The 17993-nt window shown below is 42.9% G+C and overlaps 1 pseudogene; it reads right to left on the bottom strand.

Annotated features, from left to right (window-relative positions):
* Positions 1 to 8: 8 nt before the first annotated feature.
* The window catches only part of LOC100357784 (ADP/ATP translocase 2-like), a 143245-nt pseudogene continuing 125260 nt past the window's right edge, over positions 9 to 17993 (bottom strand).

The raw sequence follows: 17993 nt of genomic DNA, 5'->3' as shown, positions 1-17993 counted from the left end.
CTTCCCCGCTAGTGCCCTCTGGGTCGCACAGCGCCGCCATCCGGCCCGGAGGTCCGCTGCCGCGGGCACGAGGGCGTGAGGGACCAGGGGACGTGGGAGGAGGTCCGCGGGGTTCGGGGGCTGGAGGCTGTAGAAGTTAAATCCCTCCCGGGTGAAGGAAGGGCTCCTTACTCCCCGCCTTGGGCAGAGAAGGGGACAGTCCTCTGGCGGTGGACCTTGGCCCCGGCTGTCTCTCCTTGGGCGCAGCCTTCGTTCTTCCCCCTCAAGTCCCGGTTTCTGAATGGCAGCTTCGCGCATCGCCTCTGCGCGGAGGGTGGAGCAGCTGGACACTTACCGCAGTGACTTCTGTTGCTGATATGACCACTCCCTCTATCCCTGTCATATCCTTCATTTCCGGGGAACCGAGGGCCACATCCACGTTAAACCTTCTGTAGGGCTGACCATATGGCTCACGCACTGTGCAAAGCTGATAACCACGTATTATCTCATGTAATTAACTTCATGAAATTGACGCACAGCAGAGGTAGTAACTAGCCCGTTCCTTTCCCTGCTAATAGGCAGCAGAGTTGGGGCTTAAACCTGGGTGTCCTGACTCCAGCAGACTTGCTTTTAGCTCTTTTAGCTGTTTGGCTTCTTAATCATCTTGGGTGTCCCTCTTACTCCTCAGGTCCTTTTAACAAGTTTCTGTCATTCTTATATAAAAATGTCTCACAAATACCAGCATTCCATGACTGAAAATTATTTTAAATCATGATTTTCTCATCCGTCATACTAACTATAATGCCCATCTGTGAGTCATCAGCGAGTTAAATGAGCCTGCCGCCTATGTCTTTTTAGCACTTCTGCAGGAAATCTGCTGGATAATTAGGAGTCTCTAGCTGTATTCATTAGCTCAACCACAGGACAGTTCCTGCCACCATTTCTGAAATTCACAAATTATCTACATTCTCACATTTTTTCAGCTTCCCAGGTGTTCCCTCTACCTCTCCCACTTTCTCTCACTTTCCTATAGCCATATCTTTGTCTTTTGATCCAGCATTTAGATAAGTCTGATCAATCCTTTGCAGCAGATGGACAATCATCTTTTCTTTAGCTCCTAACTCCATGCAATAATTATCTTACACTTGTAATATAGTTACATCATAGTATAATATATATTATGTATATGTATGACAATATATAACATATAATTATCATTTATTGGTAATTGAAAATATGCTACATTTGCATAGCATCTTAAAATTTACAAAGTGCTTTACTTTTTAGCTTTTCAAAAATTTTTCCAACAATATTCTGATGAAGATTAGAATTCTTGCTTCTTCCCCAAGAATATACAACTTTAAGTAGCAAACAGCTGAAACCCAGTGCTTTTTCAGCTACCTGATAAATACAATAATTTTTTAAAATATTTATTTATTTATTTGACAGGTAGAGTTACAGTGAGAGAGAGAGACAGACAGAAAGGTCTTCCTTCCGTTGGTTCACCCTCCAAATGGCTGCTACGGCCGGAGGTACGCCGATCCGAAGCCAGGAGCCAGATGCCTCTTCTGGTCTCCCATGAGGGTGCAGGTGCCCAAGCACTTGGGCCATCCTCCACTGCCTTCCCAGGCCACAGCAGAGAGCTGGACTGGAAGAGGAGCAACTGGGACTAGAACCTGGCGCCCGTATGGGATTCCAGCACCGCAGGCGGAGGATTAGCCAAGTGAGCCACGGCACCGGCCCCCAATACAATGATTTTTATGAACAATTTACAGAGGGAGAATGTTTTTTACGCAGTAATGTAAAATGTCAATATTGTAATTAGGCCGGCGCCGCGGCTCACTAGGCTAATCCTCCGCCTAGCGGCGCCGGCACATCGGGTTCTAGTCCCGGTCGGGGCGCCGGATTCTGTCCCGGTTGCCCCTCTTCCAGTCCAGCTCTCTGCTATGGCCAGGGAGTGCAGTGGAGGATGGCCCAGGTGCTTGGGCCCTGCACCCCATGGGAGACCAGGAAAAGCACCTGGCTCCTGGCTCCTGCCATCGGATCAGCGCGGTGCGCCGGTCGCATCGCGCTGGCCGCGGCGGCCATTGGAGGGTGAACCAACGGCAAAGGAAGACCTTTCTCTCTGTCTCTCTCTCTCTCACTCTCCACTCTGCCTGTCAAAAAAAAAAAATGTCAATATTGTAATTTATTTTCTCCAATACAGTTGAAGTCTGTTCATATAGAATACAAGAGGAACTACTTGTTAAAGGGGGGGGAAATGGCAACTTTGAAAGACAAAGCATATTAACATTCATATTAGAGAATAAATCTGAGAAGATTTCATAAATCCTATCAATGAAAAACTGACAGGTCTTGATTTTTTTTTAAGAATTATTTATCTATTTGAAAGGAAGTGTTACAGAGAGGTGGTAGCAGAGAGAGAGAGAGACAGAGAGAGATCTTTTATCCACTGGTTCACTCCCCAAATGACCACCAGCTGGGCTGATCAGAACCCAGGAGCCAGGAGCTTCCTCTGGGTCTCCCACATGGGTGCAGGGGCCCAAAGACTTGGACTATCTTCCTCTGCCTTCCCAGGTACATCGGCAGGGAGCTGGATTGGAATTGGAGCAGCCAGGACTTGAACCAGCACCCATATGGGATGCCAGTATTGCTGGCAGCAACTTGACCTGCTATGACACAGTGCCGGCCTGGTCTTGATATTTTCACTGTTTTTCCAAGAACTTGAAGTCACATTTCCCTAAGCCAGCCAGTAACCTTTTCAAACAACCTGAGCTGTGGTGAACAACTGGCGATCCTAAGTGTACACTCCAACTGGCACAAGTGACTTAACTCCTTTGATCCCAAGTTTCCTCTTTTTGCAAAACGGTAGAAATAATGCCCACCCCTAAAGGACTGCAGCTAAGTAAGATATGCATGGAAAAGCACAAGGCATGAAGTAAGAGGCATTGATGTAAAGAGTAATGACCATCACTAAAATTTTGTTCTGAAACTTATTTGGGTCAGTCCAAGGTAATGATCTAAGCATTGCCATCAAGTGTATTCCAAGCCAAATTCCTTATCAAGGATTCTTAGCTTCCTTATGTGGCAATGGAATCATCCTTTGGAGAGCTTGGTCAGGCAGAACTTGAGTTATTCACTAGCCTTTCAAGGGATAAGAACTAGCACAGTCAAAAAGGAGACAAAATATCTTCTCTTGTGTATCTGTGAGTGTGAAATTGGAAAGCAGGATGTGGGAGAACAAAACCACTTGCCAGGAGCTGTTTTTAAATTGTCTAACCACAAAGGCTTATCTGTGAATGGACAAACATTGTGACCCATCATTAGCCTACAGTTGTTAATACCAACGATGAGGTGCCAAGCGTCACACAGCACCTGCGTGTTAATAAGCATCAATCGTCTTCCCTGTTCTGCTTGTCATTTGCCTGGCTGAGTGTGGCTGTGGCTTCCTGGGGGTAGGTGTGTGTTGAAGACCCCTGAAGGAAAGCTTCTCTGCCCACACGTTGCTGTTCTTCTGGGGAAGCCAAGCTGTTGAGAACTTTTTTTTTGAAGCGAATTGGAAAACCCCAGAAGGCAAATGGCCAGCTCTGGACCACGCTGTGGAAGGAGCCAGTTACTGAGACACTCCCCCATCCGACCCCAAGAGTGCGCACCTGTGACACAATGGTAATAAGCCTTGGCTACGGTGAAGGACACTCTTGGGGGCATTCTGCAAAACTCTCAACTGCAGAACGCTTACTGGGAAAAAGCCTTGTTCCTCGATCTCTTGATTTTGTGGGGTTAATTGCCTGTTTTATTTTCTTGTTGCTGTAATTCTGATCCATGAAAAGTACATCTTGCTGTGGACTGTGTGCCAGGGAAATATGACCAAACTTTGTGCCTAAAAGGAGCCTTTGTGTGGGGATTAGCCATAGGTAACCATCTGGTCTGAGAAGGTATTAGGAGTGCTGCAGCTTGGCCATAGGTCACTTCCCTAGATCACCACAGGAACTGCGTTCTGGCTGACTCATGGTGCATGAATCACATGCGGCCATGTAAGATCTCGATGTTTCCCTGTGTGAATCTTACTTACAAAGATATAGCTGACGCTTTGAGGGCGGGGACTGTGTTTCATTGTTTTGCCATTCCTGGCAGGAGTCAGTGTTGCCCTGAGCATTCATAATAACCACAGGACTTCGCTGAGTGAAAGCTGGCTTGAGTAGGTTACTGGTGCAACTGAGGCTGTAACACTGGGAATCTATGGCTTCTGTGCTACTAAGGCAGTCCTACTGAATGAGCATACAGTCCGCACCCCCGAAATGTGTCCGCACTCCAAACTGTGTGGCCTGGAGCTTCCTGGCAGCAAGGTCCTACTCCGGGCCAGGTGTCTTGGACCTGGAACGCTTGGATTCTGATCTCTTGGAGTTAAGAGAGAATCAAGGGCCTCAGATGGAGAGTGCAGGCCCAGATCCTGTGAGGCAGACTTTCCTCAAATGAGCCTGCACCCAGAAAAGCAACTGCTTAGCGCACTTCACGTTAAGTGAGAAATGCAGCTGAGGAGCCTGTGGAACAAGCCTTAGTGCACCCCTGCAGACAAGCTCTGTCTATCAGTGTTGCTTCTGACTCAACCTGTGGCCTGACCTACAGCCTCCTGGCATAAATCAGTGGTGCCTTAACTACTTGTGTGGGGGGGTGGGGAGTGCATAGGTCGAGTCTACACAATTTTTTTTTAAATTTATTTGACAGATAGCGTTAGACAGTGAGAGAGAGAGACAGAGAGAAAGGTCTTCCTTCCATTGGTTCACTCCCCAAATGGCTGCTACGGCCGGAGCTGCACTGATCCGAAGCCAGGAGCCAGGTGCTTCCTCCTGGTCTCCCATGCAGGCGCAAGGCCCAAGCACTTGGGCCATCCTCCACTGCCTCCTGGGCCACAGCAGAGAGCTTGAAGCAGAGCAAACTCAAGAGGAAGCTTTTTATTGTAACGTTGAAGTGCTTTAAGCCTTAGAAAGCCGGCGCCGTGGCTCATTTGGCTAATCCTTCACCTGTGGCGCAGGCATCCGGGGTTCTAGTCCCGGTTGGGGTGCCGGATTCTGTCCCGGTTGCTCCTCTTCCAGTCCAGCTCTCTGCTGTGGCCCGGGAGGGGAGTAGAAGATGGCCCAAGTGCTTGGGTCCCTGCTCTCACATGGGAGACCGGGAGGAAGAACCCAGCTCCTGGCTTCGGATTGGCCATTTGGGGAGTGAACCAACAGAAGCAAGACCTGTCTCTCTGTCTCTCTCTCTCTCTCTCTTACTGTCTGTAACTCTATCTGTCAAATAAAAAAATAAAATCTTAAAAAAAAAAAATAAAGAAAGCATTCCCTACCTCTCCCACTCTCTCCTGCTCTCGTTTCTCTCACCAAGCCAGACCACAGGAAATAGAAATATATTCTAATCTTTCCCCACATTTCTGTCTTGGAGGTGTCCACAAAAATATTCTCTGATAATAAGTCACAAGATCTTCACTTCAGAAGGGATCCTGTGCCATACTTGGGAGAAATGAATACAGCAAAACCCAAAAGAATCTGAACAGTCAGGCCTCACTGGGTTCCAGTCTTCTAGCATTAGATCATTCCCTTTTCATCCATTCACATTGCTACATGGTTGTTCATGCTTCCATCCTGCATATGCGATGACATCTCCATAAAAGCCCAAAAGAACAGGATTCAGAGGGCTTCTGGAGAGCGGAACCCATGGAAACTCATAGGAGGGTAAATAAGACCTCATCCCTACACCAGGAGGCACAAATCCTTGGCCATGGAAGCTCCTTAGCTCAAGACCCTTGCAGACTTCATCCTGTGCATCTCTTCATCTGGCTAGTTATCTGTATCCTTAAAATAACCTTTATGGGGGCCAGTGCTGTGGCATAGTGGGTAAAGCCACAGCCTGCAGTGCCGGCATCCCATATGGGCACCGATTCAAGTCCCGGCTGCTCCACTTCTGATCCAGCTCTCTGCTATGGCCTGGGAAAGCAGCAGAAGATGGCCCACGTCCTTGGGCTCTTGCACTCACATGGGAGACCCAGAAGAAGCTTCTGGCTTCAAGTTTTGGATCAGCACAGCTCTGGCCATTGTGGCCATCTGAGGAGTAAACCAGTGAATGGAAGACCCCTCTCACTCTCTGCCTCTCCCTCTCTGTAACTCTGCCTTTTAAACAGATAAATAAATAAATCTTTTTTAAAAAGATAAGTTTATTAAAATATTTACTTGAAAAGTAGAAATACAGAGAAGGAGAGAGAGATAATCAGTTTCCAGATGATTCCATCCACTGGTTTACTCTCCAAATGGCCACAATGGCCAGGGCTGGGCCAGGCTGAAGCCAGGAGCCAGGATCTTCTTTTAGGTCTCCCACGTGGGTACAGAGGCCCAAGCACTTGGGCCATCTTCTGCTGCTTTCCCAGTGCATTAGCAGGGACCTAGCTCAGAAGTAGAGTAGCTGGGACTCAAACCGGCACCCATAGTGGACGCCAGCACTGCAAGTGGAGGCTTAACCTTCTACACCACAGTACTGGCACCCAATCATCATCATCATCATCATCATCATCATCATCATCATCGTAAAACAGGTAACTTTTGCTATATGCCAGCTCCTATTTTTGATTCTCACAATAGCTCAGTGAGGTGGGTGTGATTTTATAGATAAGAATGCTGGTTTTGGAAAGGTTAAGTGGTCTGCTGTCACACAGCTTGGGAGTGGCATATCTGGAGGTTGAATCCAAGGCCAGTGAACCCCAAAGCCACCTTTGCTATTGCAGTGCCTTCCAAGAGTGATTTTATTCTTGATTTCTTTAGAGTTATTGCCCTTTATTGGTGTTCAGATAGAGGTGGTTAATGGATTGCACTTGAGTCCATCTGGCATAAATAATCCCACTGCAAAGGCATTTCACTAAAACACTGTATGTATGTCTACACATAGTTCCTTTTGTGAGAATGCTCTGTTCCTATCATTAGGCAGTAGAATCATTGGCACCTGTGCTCATGTCAGCAACTGTTGATAAAGGCTGGTTTCCATGTGTTAATTACAACACCAATTATATTAACCCACTACTGAACAGTTCTCTTCTTTTAAGTTCTCTAAAGGACTTTTAGGTTTAGAGGAACCTTGAAACCTCTTAGCGAAGGCTTGTGATAATAAAAGATTTGAAATCCATGTACTTGACATTTGTATGGTCAATTTCCAAATGACTCTAAATATCTATAGGCAGAATTTCTTAAGATTAGCATTCTGGTTATTCCAGAAGAGAGTCAAGATCAGCAAAGACAAGCTTCACGTCGCAACAGACATATGAATCTGTGGTACGTATGAAGGCTGTTTAAGCAGCTACTTTCACTGTCTACCCTTCAGGGTCAAAACCACAGAAAAAAGTTGATTCTGCTGATGTCATGTGATTGTCACAGGTTTAATAATTGATTATGAAGGTCAGCAGGAGGTAAGCACAATATTCTTTTTTAAAAAATATTTATTTATTTATTTGAAAGTCAAAGTTACACAGAGAGAAGGAGAGGCAGAGAGAGAGGTCTTCCATCTGTTGGTTCACTCGCCAATTCGCTGCAACAGCCAGAGCTGCGCTGATCTGAAGCCAGGAGCCAGGAGCTTTTTCTGGGTCTCCCACGAGGTGCAGGGGCCCAAGGCCTTGGACATCTTCCACTGCTTTCACAGGCCAAAGCAGAGAGCTGGAATGGAAGTGGAGCAGCCAGGACTTGAACCGGCGCCCATATGGGATGCCGGCACTTCCGGCGGTGGCTTTACCTACTATACCACAGCGCTGGCCCCAAGAAAGCACAATGTTCTAAAGATTTCCATTTCCACAGAGAAAACACTTAATAACAGCCCTGTCACCAACTTTTCCATATGGAGTCATGTTGTGCTAAGCGCTGGCATCACTATTTATTTTAAATTAAAATCTATTCACCTACCAAGAGATATCAGTCTGGGTAGCTGAAGTTATGTTGTGGTAACAAACAGTCCCCAGATCTCATCATCACATTAGCTCTCTCTGATGCTGCAAACCCACCACTGTGGACTGAGCTGTGTGTCCTCTGTGCACATCCTCTTTTATATGTTTATATTTATTTGTATAATTTAAATATTAATTTATTTTATATTTTAAATATTTATTTATATTATTTGAAAGGCAGGGTTTTGGAGAGAGGGAGAACCAGAGAAAGAGAGAGAAAGAGAGAGAGCGTCCATCTGCTGGTTCACTCCCCAAATGGCCACCCTGGCCAGGAGCCAGAGCTTCGGGAGCTTCACCCAGGTCTCCCATGTGGGTGCAGGGACGCAGGGACTTGGGCCCTCCTCCACTGCTTCCCCAGGTGCATTAGCAGGGAGCTGAATTACAAGTGGAGCAGCCAGGACATGAGCCGGCACCGTGTGGGATGCCGGCATCGCAGGTGGTGGCTTAACCTGTTACGCCTCAATGTCGGCCCTTGTGCGGCAGCTTCTGATTCATCTGCTGAAGCTTTGACTCCGGTTATTATGGAACTTGGAGCTGGAACCTTTGGGAGGTGGTTAGGTTTAGGTCATGAGGGTGGGGCCTCACGATGGGATTAGTGACCTTGTAAGAAGGGACACCAGGGAACTTGCTTTCTTCTCCCTCTTCCCTTGCATATGTACCAAGGATTTGCCACGTGAGCACAAAGAGAAGGCAACCACCAGAAAGAAAGCCCTCCCTAGAACCCAACTATGTTGGCACCCTGATCTCAAACTTGCAGCCAGGGGAACAAAGTTTGTGGATTCAGCCACCCAGTCTATGGAATTGGTGACAGCCCAAGCTGATTAAGACACTAGATCAGCAGGGGGCTCTGTTCACCAAGGTCACTGAAGGAACCTGACTGCTGGCGCAAAGGTTAACCATTGCTGTGCCAAGGAAAAAGGAAAGAGTTTGGACAACTGTCTCAGTTTGCAAGTTTATTGTCCAGGAATAGTCACAGGGGACAGGATGTATAAGGAAAGGGGAAAGTACCAGTTATTTACAAGCAGTACTAATGTCTACCATAAAGATATCTAAATCAGATATTCTATAAATGCATGTTAACCAGTAATCGAAGTATTGTACAACATATAAGATAATGTCAAAATGCCAGCTTTAACAGGAAAATTTTAAACTATTACTCATATTAAGGGACAGACAACAAACTCTCCTGTTGAAGGGTTTATATAAAAGATTTAGTTAGTTGGTTAGTTAGTTAGTTAGTTAGTTGAAAGGCAGGATGACCCAGAGAGGGAGACACAGAGAGAGAAAGAGCAGGCTTCTGCTGCTTAGCTCCCCAGATGACTGCAATACCAGGGCTGGGCCAAGCCAAAGCCAGGAGCCCAGAGCTCCACCCAGAACTCCCACAGAGGTATCAGGATCCGTGGGCCATCCTCCTCTACTTTCTTAAGAGCATTAGCAGGGAGCTGGATTGGAAGCAGAGCAGCTAGAACTAGAACAAATTATCCTATATGGGATGTCAGTGTTGCAGACAGTGGTTCCACCTGCTGCACCACACCACCAGCCCCTCAAAAAAAAAAAAAAAAAAAAAAAAAAAACAGAAAATGGAAACAGAACCCCACAGTTGCTCTATGAATTTTGCTTTTAACCAGTCTGCTTTACTTTGATTGGACCACTTCTACGTCTTAATAGCCATTGCTTTGATTGTGCTTTGTCCTCAGGATCTCAGGATCATAATGCTAAAGCCATGTTTCATCTCCTACAATTCCTGGAAGAAATACTTCAAGATCTTGATCCTGCTCATTTAAAATTTCCCTTAGAAGCTCTGCTTTTTTTCTGCAACTGACATAAGCACAGCACCCATTGAGCAGAAAGTTTTCTGCACTTTAGTTTTTTCACTCAGACTTGTGCGAGCTGAATCAATTGAGATGTCTATAATGTTGGCTATCATTTCTGCTAGGTCTTTTTAAATTAGGGCATGAACAAGATGAATATTTTCCTTGCAAATTGGTGTTGGTGGTCTTTCACTGTGGTCTTCACTTTCAAAATCATCCTGTCTCATCTGAAAATGTGTTATCCATTTGTAAACTTTTGAGTTAATTAAGTTATTGTCATCATAAACTTTTCATAAGGTATCAGTTATTTCACCATTCTTTTACCCAACCTTTACCATAGATCTGGTATTTGTTCTTGCTTTAATTTCAGCAAAATTCCTATTGTTCAGCTGAGGGCTGTTTTCAAACTTCTTAGTGCCTAAAACTAGATCCTGCTCAGAATGTTATACCAAGTTAGTATAAGTTTATTTTGGAAAAAAATTAAATCCGTGCATAGGTTTTTCTTCCTAATATGCATTTTCTATGAATGCTTATTATGAAAAATATGCACAGGATTTTTATGAAGACCCCATGTAGTTGAAGAGATGACAATTAAGACTTTTTCCAGGAAAGATGACAATCCACAGAATCAAGAAAACCAACAATTATCAAGAAGACAAATAATAAGCCATAGTCAGGCCTGTCAAAAAAAAATGAAGACAAGAGAAATTCATTAGAAAAAGAAAAAGCCAAATTATCTTACGAAGATCAACAGTTGGCCTGCCAGCTGACTCTTCGAAAAGGACAGAATACAGTGGAATGTTTCTTCAGTATTATGGGGGGTTGGGAGGATGGACCCAAAGTTACTAAGCTAGATTTAGATATCCTTGAAAGACCAGGAGAAAAACACATTGTCAGAAAATGCAAACTGGAAAGTGTTACCATAAAGAGACCCTCTCTAAAAGACAGTTTAAAGAATGTAGTTGACACAGAAGCAAAGTGATCACAGTGAGGAACAAAGTGAATAAAATAGCAATCATAATATCTTACAGTATTGTAGCACAATAACCCTCTAAGTCAAGAAGGGGCAGAGAGGGGCTGGCATCATGGCACAACACAGGTTAAGTGGCCACCTGCACCTGTATCCCTTAAGGGCACGCCACTTCAAGTTCTGGCTGTTTCGCCTCCGAACCAGTTCCCTACTAATGCGTCTGGGAAAGCAGCAGAAGATGGCCCAGGGGCTTGGGCCCCTGCCACCCATGTGGGAGATCTGGATGAAGCTCCTGGCTCCTGGCTCCTGGCTTCGGCCTGGCCCAGCCCTGGCAGTTGAGGCCATTTGGGGAGTGAACCAGCAGATCTCTCTGTCTCTCTCTCTCTCTCTCTTTCTGTGATTCTGCCTCTCAAATAAATAAATACATTTTTTTAAAAAGTAATAGAGTTAAAGTTCCTACTTTCAGAACTAGTATATAATTTTATTTTTTTTAATTATTTTTACTAATGAAGTTTAGCCTTGGATAAATTAAGTGTCCAAGTTATGATTTCTAGGGTAATGACTAAAACTATACAGAGAAAATGTGTAACTTCCAAATTGATAAAAAAAAAATTAAAAGGAATGCCAAAAAAGAGAAATAGAAAACTACAAATAATGTGGCATATATAAATCAATAATTACAGTGAATGTTTAACTCGCAGGTAAGATAATTTTAGACTATTATGAACTGATAACCTCACAATATAGGATGCAGCAATCACACAGTTGCAAAAGAAGTTCATATCTCTTAGTAACTAATAAAGCACATGAGAAAAAATCAAGAATATAGGTTGAAAAAACATGATTAACTCGATGGAGATGGATAGATACTCATATATATAAATGTGTCCAAGAGCTGCAGACCATGCATTGTTTTCAAATACATGGGGAGCATTTATGAATGTAAATTGTATCTTAACAAATTCTTATAGATTTCTATCACGCATATCAGATTCTTTTTTTCACATCAGATTCCTTGAACATAGAAAAGTTAACTAGAAATTTTACCAGTTAAGATACTAGAAATATCTATCTGCTTGAAATTCTAAAAACGCATTTATAAATACAGTTTTGAGCAAAGAAGAAAGTACAGTGAAAATTAAAAGATTTTTAACTCAGAGAAATTCTACATAAAAGATTGAAAGTTAATGAGGTAAGTATTTATCTTAAAAATTGTTTAAAGAACAGCAACATAAAAGAATAACATGAATGAGTAGAAATTAATTATGTCTTTAAAATACATAAATTAGGGCTAGAGCTGTGGCGTAGCAGGTAAAGCCGCCGCCTGCAGTGCCAGCATCCTATATGGGCAGCAGTTCAAGTCCCAGCTGCTCCACTTCCAATCTAGCTCTCTGTTATGGCCTGGGAAAGCAGTAGAGGATGGTCCAAGTCCTTGGGCCCCTGCACCCACGTGGGAAGAGCCAGAGGAAGCTCCTGGCTCCTGGCTTTGGACTGGCCCAGCCCTGGCTGTTACAGCCAATTGGGGAGTGAACCAGAGGATGGAAAACCTCTTTCTCTCTCTGCCTCTCCTTCTCTTTCTGTGTAAATAAATAAATCTTTAAAAAATAAAATAAAATACAAAAATTAATCATGAAAAGACTAAATTGTCAAACCCAGGGCAAGACTGATAATAAAAGTGAGTATATAAATAAAAACAGTATTAGTATTAAAGACCTTCCACCAATTATGTTAACACTCTCAAAATGAAATTTTTAAGTATAAATGGAGCAAAATGTATAGAAGATCTATTTCAGGAAAAACAGAACTTTAATGAAAAAATCAAAGGAAAACTAAGTAAATGGAGAGACAGCCCACATTCATGGTCAGGAATTCATGGGAATCATTAATCCTAAAATAGTATTTTCCCTCAACTTTATCAATCGATTCAATGTGATCTCAAAGTTCCAGCAAATTTTTAAAAAGATTTTTATTTACTTATTTGTTTGGAAGGCAGAGTTAGAGAGAAGGAGAGCAAGAGACAGATAAGAGAGATCTTCCTTCCTCTGGTTCACCTCTAAATGGCTGCAGTGGCCGATGCTGGGCCAGGCTGAAGCCAGGAACTAGGAACTCCATCTGGGTCTCTCACAAGGGTGGCAGGAGCCCAAGTACCCAGGCCACCCTCTGCTGCTTTTCTGGGCTCCTTATCAGGAAGCTGGATCAGAAGCAGAGCAGCCGGGACTCAGATCGGCACTCATATGGGATGCTGGCATCACAGGCAGCAGTCCAAACCACCAGCTCCTCAGCAAATTGTTTTGTGATATTGACAATCTGAGTCTAAAATTTACATGGAGAGACAAAAGACCCAGAATAAACAAAACATTATTGAACGAGACGAATTAACGAAGGCTGACAGGACCTGACTCGAAGACTATAGCAATCAAGACAGGGTTATAGTGCCAAAAAATGATATATAGGTAAGTGGAACAGATTAGAAAACCCAGATATAGACCTACAGAAATATAATCTCACCTTCAGCAAAGGGGAAAAGGAAATTCAGTGGAGAAAGGATAGTCTTCTCAACAAAACAGTTCTAGGACAACTGGAAATCCATGTGCAAAATAATGAATCTACATCAACCTTACAGGCTTCACAAAAACCAATTGAAAATGGGTCACAGACCTAAATGTAAAACATAAAATTCCCAAAGGATAACTTAAGAGAAAAATCTAGATGACCTTGGATTTGGCAATACTTTATATATATATATATATATATATATATATATATATATATATATATATAACACCAGAGTAATAATCCATAAAAGAAAGATGGATAAGTTATTAAAATTAAAAACTTGTGAACTGCAAAAGCAACTGTCAAGCAAATGGGAAGGCAAAAACACATGAAGGAAATTTGCATAAGATATATTGGTAAAGGGTAGTTATACAAAGAGCTATTAAAACTCAACAATTAGAAGACAACTCTAAAATGGGGCAGGACACCTAAAGAGATACCTTACCAAAGATTTACAGATTACAGGGTTTACAAAAATATGCTCAGCATCGTACGTTACTAGGAAAGTACACATCAAAACAACAAAGACACCAGTATTTCTCTCTCTCTCTCTCTCTCTCTCTCTCTCTGGAGAAATAAGCAGAGCACAGAGAATTTTCAGGGCAATGAAAGTATAATTCTATAAAAGTAGATGAATTTCATTATACATTTGTCAAGCCCATAGAATATATAACACTAAGAATGAGTTCCATGTAAACTATGGATTTGGGGTGGCAATGATGGGTCAGTATTGGCTCATCAGTTCTAATGAATGGAGCACTGCAGTGTGGGATACTGATGGTAGGGGAAACTGCGTATGTGGATGAAGGGGATATATGAAAACTTACGCTTTCTGCTATGGAGCTAAAACTGCTCTACAAATGAAATCTGCATTAACAAATGAGGAGAAATGAAGATTTCTCAGATACAAAGGAAAACTGTTAAAACAGGACGAAGGGCATAGCTAAAGAAATTGCACACATCAAAAAGAAATTATAAATGAATTAAATTTGAAAAAGCTTCAAATTTGAGAGCTTCAGTGAAATGAAAAAAATGTTTATAAAAATATAGCTTACCTAAAATGACTCAATTTTTTTTTTTTTTTTTTTTTTTGACAGACAGAGTGGACAGTGAGAGAGAAAGACAGAGAGAAAGGTCTTCCTTTGCCGTTGGTTCACCCTCCAATGGCCGCCGCGGCCGGCGCGCTGCGGCCGGCGCACCGCGCTGATCCGATGGCAGGAGCCAGGAGCCAGGTGCTTTTCCTGGTCTCCCATGGGGTGCAGGGTCCAAGCACCTGGGCCATCCTCCACTGCACTCCCTGGCCACAGCAGAGGGCTGGCCTGGAAGATGGGCAACCGGGACAGAATCCGGCACCCCGACCGGGACTAGAACCCGGTGTGCCGGCGCCGCTAGGCGGAGGATTAGCCTAGTGAGCCGCGGCGCCGGCCAAATGACTCAATTTTTTAAAAAAATATTTATTTATTGGGGTTGGTGCTGTGGCGCAGTGGGTTAAAGCCCTGGCCTGAAGTGCCAGCATCCCATATGGGCTCCGGTTCTAGTCCCGGCTGCTCCTCTTCCAATCTAGCTCTCTGTTATGGCCTGGGAGAGCAGTAGAAGATGGCCCACGTCGTTGGGCCCCTACACCAGCATGGGAGACCCAGAAGAAGAAGCTCCGGGCTCCTGGCTTCGGATAGGCACAGCTCTGGCCATTGCAGCCATCTGGGGAGTGAACCAGCAGATGGAAGACCTCTCTCTCTGTCTCTACTTCTCTCTGTAACTCTGTCTTTCAAATAAATAAAAATAAATCTTAAAGAAACAATTGCTGAAACTTTAATATGGAGCAAATAGGTAGCAAAATTTGAAAAAAAAAAAAAAAAAAAAAACCAGCTGTGGCCTGCAGCACTGGCATCTCATATAGGCACTAGTTGGAGTCCCAGCTGTTCCACTTCCAGTCCAGCTCCCTAATAATGTGCCTGGGAAAGCAGCAGAGGATGGCCCAAGTACTTGGGCCCCTGCCACCCATTTGGGAGACCAGTAAGTGGCTCCTGGCTCCTGGCTCCTGGCTTCAGCCTGGCTCAGTCCTGGCTATTGCAGCCATTTGGGGAGTGAACCAGTGGATGAAAGACTATGCTCGCTTGCTCTCTCTCCCTCCCTCCCTCTCTCTCTCTCTCTTTCTGTGTATCACTTCTCTCGCTGTAACTCTGCTTTTTAAACAAACAAAAAAGTTTTTTTTTTTATTTGATAGGCAGAGTTATAGAGAGAGAGGGAAAAATAGAGAGAGATCTTCCATCCACGGTTCGCTTCCCAAAAGGCTGCAATGGCAAGGGCTGGGCTGGGCCAAAGCCAGCAGCCAAGAGCTTTATCCAGGTCTCCCATGTGGGTAGCAGGGGGCCAACACTTGGGCCATCTCCTGCTGCTTTCCCAGGTACATTAGCAGAGAGCGGGATTGGAAGTGGAGCAGCCAGGACTCGAACCTGGGCCCATATGGATGCCGGCACCATGAGCAGAAGCTTTACCCACTACACCACAGAGCAGGCCCCAAATGACTCAGTCTTGATAAGGAATATGTGTCTAAGAATTGTCCATTTTTCCTAGGTTATCAAATTTCTTGCCAGTAGTTGTTTACGCTCATCTCTAACAATCTTTTTTATTTGTGTGGTGTCAGTAGCAATGTCTCCATTTTCATCTCTGATTTTATATATTCAAATCCTTTTTTCATGATTAGAATAGCTAAAGGTTTGTCACTTTTTTCATCTTTTCATTTGGCTCGTCATTTCATTGGTTTTTTTTTTTTGTATTTATTTATTTATGTTCTGAGTTTTGTATTTCTTTCCTATTACCAATTTTGGATTTGATTTGTTTTTCTTTTTCCAGTTCCTTGAAGTACATTGATAAGTTGTTTATTTGAGTTCTTTCTGTTTTTTTGATGCAGGCTTTGATTGCTATATACTTCACTCCTGAACCACTATTGCTGTATTTCACAGGCGCTGGTATGCTGTGTTCACATTTTCATTCAAGAACCTTTAAAATTTCCTTCTTAATTTCTCCTTTGATCCATTGATTGTCCAGGATTAGCATTTTTTTAAATTTCCATATATTTGTGAAGTTTCCAAAGTTTCTGTTGTTATTGATTTCTTTTTTTATTCCATGTTGTCAGAAAAAAGATAGATATAATTTCTATTTTTTTTAAATTTGTTGAGACTTGTTTTATGACTTACCATATAATCTATCCTGGAAAATGTTCCATGTTGCTATTTAGAAGAATGTGTATACTCAGCTGTTGAATGTAAAGCTCTGTAGATGTCTGTTAGGTCCAATCAATGTAGGGTACAATTTAATCCAGCTATTTCTTTGTCAATTTTCTGTCTCATTGACCTGTCCATTTATGAAAGTGGGGTGTTAGAGTTCCCTATTATTATTTTGAAATTTGTCTCTTCCTATAGCCTATTAATATTTGCTTTATGTATTTGAGGCTGTACTTCTGGGTGCATATTATTTACAAGTATTATTTCCTCTTGCTAGGTTGAATCCTGTATCATTATATAATGACTTTTGTGTTCTCTTATTAGTGATTTTGATTTAAAATCTATCTTATCTGATAGAAGTATGTCTGCTTATGCTTTCTTTTGGATTCCCTTTGCATCTTGTTGCATCATTTTACTTTCAGTCTATGTGTGTCCTTAGAAGTGAAGTGAGTTTCCTGTAAGCAACACATAGTTGAGTCCCATTTTAAATCAATTTGGTCATGCTATGTCTTTCTATTGGGGAATTTAGTCCGTCGATATTTAAGGTAATTAAGATAGGTGGAATCTTACCACTACTATTTTAATACTTACTTTGTATTTTTATTGTGTTTCCTTTCTTTCTCCCTCTCTCACATTTTTCATTTGTGGTTAAGTGATTTTCTCTAATGGTATACTTTGATTCCTTGCTTATTCTTTTTGGCAAGTCTGCTATAGGTTTCTCTTTGTGGTTATCATGAGGCTTACAAAAATCTTTTGGCTAGGACAATCTGTACTGAAATGACAACAACACTGGTTATGAAGACAGGGAAAGAGACAAACAGAAAACAGTGAAGAAATCCTAATAAAGCACTCCACATTTGTGCTCCAGTCCTCCCCCACATTTTGAATTTTTGACATTACATGTGACCTCTTTCTGTATTGCATGTCTCTTAACATTTTAGTGTAGACATTATAGTTTTTAGTTTTTGTGTTTTTTTTTTTACTTCACAGCAAATATTTAAATGGTTTACACATCAAAATCATACTATTAGGGCATTCTGAATTTGTTTCTTTAGTTACTCTTAACAGAAGGTGAGTTTTCTACCGTCTGATATTTTGTTCTTACTTATTAGCATCAGTTTCTTTCAGTTTGAAGAACTGCCTTTAGCATTTCTTGCAAGACAGGTCTGATGGTGATAAATGCTCTCAGCTTTTGTTTGTCTGGGAACGTCTTTATCTGTCTCTCATATCTGAAGGACAGCTTTGCCAGACACAGCATTCATTTTAAAAAAAGATTTACTTATTTAATGGGCAGTGTGACAGAGAGGAAACGAGAGAGAGAGAGAGAGAGAGAGAGAGATCTTCTCTCTCTAACACTAGACAGCACCTTATGCTATCTAGTTTGCCCCACCCCATCCACTCTTGATGTGCCTTCGAAGGGCCTGCATTAGGCTCTGACTCCTCATCTCTCCCTAAATGGATGCAATGGCCCGGGCTGGGCC

The sequence above is a fragment of the Oryctolagus cuniculus genome, chromosome 13 (genome assembly GCF_964237555.1).
Source record: "Oryctolagus cuniculus chromosome 13, mOryCun1.1, whole genome shotgun sequence".
NCBI lineage: Eukaryota > Metazoa > Chordata > Mammalia > Lagomorpha > Leporidae > Oryctolagus > Oryctolagus cuniculus.
The sequence above is the reverse complement of the archived record's forward strand: the minus strand, read 5'-3'. Positions and strand labels throughout refer to the sequence as shown.